General features: G+C 64.4%; 1 non-coding gene across 1 annotated transcript; it reads left to right on the top strand.

Moving 5' to 3' along the window:
* Window positions 1–271: 271 nt before the first annotated feature.
* LOC131866300 (5S ribosomal RNA) lies at window positions 272–390 on the top strand. The gene has a single exon (XR_009364920.1). It is a non-coding gene; the product is annotated as a 5S ribosomal RNA (ribosomal RNA).
* The last annotated feature ends 4,061 nt before the right edge of the window (window positions 391–4,451 follow it).

Raw genomic sequence — 4,451 nt, 5'->3', positions numbered from 1 at the left:
GCAGGTCGTTGCGCCCGAGGTGGTGTGTGGGCACCGCGTTGCAGACGGGACACTGCACGCACACGACGCCCCCTCCAGGTGCACGCACGTAGGCCGGGCCGGGTGCACACCCGACGCCCTAGCAAGGTGCGCGCACCCGGGCAGGGCTCACACTTGGCGAACGGGGCGCACTTCGCGAGGGAGGGTGTGCACCTCGACGGGGGTGGGTGGCCGGGGTGGATTCGCACGTGGGTCGCGGTTTGCTAAGTACACACTGCGACAAGCTCATAACGGGTGCGATCATACCAGCGTTAGTGCACCGGATCCCATCAGAACTCCGCAGTTAAGCGCGCTTGGGCCGGAGTAGTACTGGGATGGGTGACCTCCCGGGAAGTCCCGGTGTTGCACCCTTTTTTAGTTTTTCGCCGGGCGTCGCAATGCTATTTGAATAAACCTTTTGCCCGTTTGCGTTCTCGTCGGGGCCGGGCCGGGCCGGGGTGCGCTGCCCGCACTACCGCGCGCGCGGGGGGCGACACCGAGCGCGCACCCGAGGCGCCCCGAGCACACAGGCCACGGTGCAACCCGGGCGTTGTGCGCGCACCCCGGTGCGCCCGAGGTGCTGCGCGCGCACCCAGGTGAAATCGGTGTGCACCTCGGCCAGTGCGCGCTCGGTCGAGTCGCGCACGTTGGCCAAGGTGCACGGTGATGTTTCTTACTCTAAGGTTCCGCACCAGACGCCCGGGACAGGTGAGCGAAGCTGGGCGGGGCCGGGTGCGCGGCCGGGGCAGGTGCACGCAGCTGGAGAGAGCTTTGGAGCACACTTCGGAGCGCACCAATGATGCGCTCCATTCAAAAGTTTCCTGAAAAGGCAAAAAAAGTTGAGATTATAGAATTTCCCACTTGAGAGATTGTAAAAAAAAAAAATTTAAAATGAAGGAAACGCGGGTGCCAAGGTGTGCGCAGCCCAGCCAAGGTGTGCGCACCAAGGCGCCCACCCTGGCGAAGGTGCACGCAAGGTGCGCACCCGAGGCAAACCGGACAATTAACCCAACTTTCGACTTCGCGCGCACCTTGGAGCGCACTTCGGAGCGCTCCTTGGTGCGCACCAATCTTGGGCACCTCGGAGTGCACCATGGCGCCCACCAAGGTGCGCACCCGGGGCAAACCGAGCTCCGACTTCGTGCGCACCTTGGAGCGCACGAAAGGTGCGCACCATGGCGCCCACCAAGGTGCGCAGCCCAGCCAAGGCGTGCGCATCAAGGTGCGCACCCTGGCGAAGGTGCGCACCCGGGGCAAACCGAGCTCCGACTTCGTGCGCACCTTGGAGCGCACAAAAGGTGCGCAACCCAGCCAAGGTGTGCGCACCCCGGTCAAACCGAGCTCCGAATCGTGCGCACCAGAGGTGCACGCCATCGTGCGCACCTTGGAGCACACTTCGGAGCCCTCCTTGGTGCGCGCCGATGTTGCGCACCTCGGAGCGCACCCGGGGAAAACAATGCAATTAACCCGACTTTCGACTTCGTGGGCACCTCGGAGCGCTCTCGGGTTCGCACCTCGGAGCACACCGAGGTGCGCACCTTTGATGCGCTGCCTTCACCAATTTCCAGAAAAGGCAAGAAAACATTGAGAAGGTGTGCGCACCGAGGTGCCCACCCTGGCGAAGGTGCACGCGAGGTGCGCACCCGGGGCAAACCGGGCTCCGACTTCGTGCACGCCGCACCTTGGAGCACACTTCGGAGCGCTCCTTGGTGCGCACCAGGGCGCGCAACCCAGCCGAGGTGCCCACCCCGGCGAAGGTGCACGCGAGGTGCGCACCCGGGGCAAACCGGGCTCCGACTTCGTGCACGCCATGGTGCCCACCGCGGCGAAGGTGCACGCGAGGTGCGCACCCGGGGCAAACCGGGCTCCGACTTCGTGCACGCCGCACCTTGGAGCACACTTCGGAGCGCTCCTTGGTGCGCACCATGGTGCCCACCAGGGCGCGCAACCCCGCCGAAGGTGCACGCGAGGTGCGCACCCGGGGCAAACCGGGCTCCGACTTCGTGCACGCCGCACCTTGGAGCACACTTCGGAGCGCTCCTTGGTGCGCACCATGGTGCCCACCAGGGCGCGCAACCCCGCCGAAGGTGCACGCGAGGTGCGCACCCGGGGCAAACCGGGCTCCGACTTCGTGCACGCCATGGTGCGCACCGCGGCGAAGGTGCGCACCCGGGGCAAACCGGGCTCCGACTTCGTGCACGCCGCACCTTGGAGCACACTTCGGAGCGCTCCTTGGTGCGCACCAGGGCGCGCAACCCAGCCGAGGTGCCCACCCCGGCGAAGGTGCACGCGAGGTGCGTACCCGGGGCAAACCGGGCTCCGACTTCGTGCACGCCGCACCTTGGAGCACACTTCGGAGCGCTCCTTGGTGCGCACCATGGTGCCCACCAGGCCGCGCAACCCAGCCAAGGTGTGCGCACCAAGGTGCACGCGAGGTGCGCACCCGGGGCAAACCGGGGTCCGACTTCGTGCACGCCGCACCTTGGAGCACACATCGGGGCGCTCCCGGGTTCGCACCGGCGTTGCGCACCGTGGTGGGCACCTCGGAGCACACCAAGGTGGGCAGCGAGGTGCGCACCTTTGATGCGATGCCTTCACTAATTTCCATAAAAGGCAAAAAAAAAACGAGATTTTAAAATTTCCGTTTTGAAAGATAGTGAGAAAAAGGGAATGCTGGTGCCATCTTGAGCCCGCCCTGGTGCGCAGCCCAGCCAAGGTGTGCGCACCAAGGTGCCCACCCTGGCGAAGGTGCGCGCCCGGGCAATTAACCCAACTTCCAACTTCGCGCGCGCCAGGGTGGGAGCGCACCCAACAACCGGGCCTGGGAAGAGCCAATGCGAGAAACCCCACCAAACGCTCTGACAAAAAAAGAGGGGGCGCTCCAGTAACCCCGCTTCGGAGCGCACCCTGGGCAAACCCAGCCAAGGTGCCCACCCCGGCCAAGGTGCAGGCGAGGTGCGCACCCGGGGCAAACCGGGCTCCGACAACGTGCACGCCGCACCTTGGAGCACACTTCGTAGCGCTCCCGGGTGCGCACCTCAGAGCACACCAAGGTGGGCAGCGAGGTGCGCACCTTTGATGCGCTGCCTTCACTAATTTCCAGAAAAGGCAAAAAAAAAAGGAGATTTTAAAATTTCCGTTTTGAAAGATAGTGAAAAAAACGGAACGCGCGTGCCATCTTGAGCCCGCCCTGGTGCGCAGCCCAGGTAAGGTGCCCACCCTGGCAAAGGTGCGCACCCGGGCAATTAACCCTACTTCCGACTTCGTGCGCGCCAGGGTGGCAACCGGGCCTCGGAAGAGCCAATGCGAGAAACCCCACCAAACGCTCCGACAAAAAAAGAGGCGGCGCTCCAATAACCCCGCTTCGGAGCGCAGCCGGGGCAAACCCAGCCAAGGTGCCCACCCCGACGAAGGTGCACGCGAGGTGCGCACCCGGGGCAAACCGGGCTCCGACAACGTGCACGCAGCACCTTGGAGCACACTTCGAAGCACTCCCGGGTGCCCACCGGCGTTGCGCACCGTGGTGGGCAGCGAGGTGCGCACCTTTGATGCGCTGCCTTCACTAATTTCCAGAAAAAGGCAAAAAAAAATGAGATTTTAAAATTTCCGTTTTGAAAGATAGTGAAAAAAAAGGAACGCGGGTGCCATCTTGAGCCCGCCCTGGTGCGCAGCCCAGGCAAGGCATGCGCACCAAGGTGCCCACCCGAGGTGCACACCCGGGGCAAACCGGGCTCCGACTTCGTGCAGGCCGCACCTTGGAGCACACTTCGGAGCGCTCCTTGGTGCGCACCATGGTGCCCACCAGGGCGCGCAACCCAGCCAAGGTCTGCACACCAAGGTGCCCACCCCGGCGAAGGTGCACGCGAGGTGCGCACCCGGGGCAAACCGGGCTCCGACTTCGTGCACGCCATGGTGCCCACCGCGGCGAAGGTGCACGCGAGGTGCGCACCCGGGGCAAACCGGGCTCCGACTTCGTGCACGCCGCACCTTGGAGCACACTTCGGAGCGCTCCTTGGTGCGCACCATGGTGCCCACCAGGGCGCGCAACCCAGCCAAGGTGTGCGCACCAAGGTGCACGCGAGGTGCGCACCCGGGGCAAACCGGGGTCCGACTTCGTGCACGCCGCACCTTGGAGCACACATCGGAGCGCTCCCAGGTTCGCACCAGCGTTGCGCACCTTTGATGCGCTGCCTTCACTAATTTCCAGAAAAGGCAAAAAAAAACGAGATTTTAAAATTTCCGTTCTGAAAGATAGTGAAAAAAACGGAACGCGGGTGCCATCTTGAGCCCTTCCTGGTGCGCAGCCCAGGCAAGTTGTGCGCACCAAGGTGCCCACCCTGGCGGAGGTGCGCGCCCGGGGCAATCCGGGCTCCGACTTCGTGCACTGCATGGTGCCCACCAAGGCGCGCAACCCAGCCAAGGTGCCCACCGCA

Source organism: Cryptomeria japonica, unplaced genomic scaffold (genome assembly GCF_030272615.1).
Source record: "Cryptomeria japonica unplaced genomic scaffold, Sugi_1.0 HiC_scaffold_140, whole genome shotgun sequence".
Lineage (NCBI taxonomy): Eukaryota > Viridiplantae > Streptophyta > Pinopsida > Cupressales > Cupressaceae > Cryptomeria > Cryptomeria japonica.
Note: the sequence above shows the minus strand (reverse complement) of the source record. Positions and strands in the feature narration are given on the sequence as shown.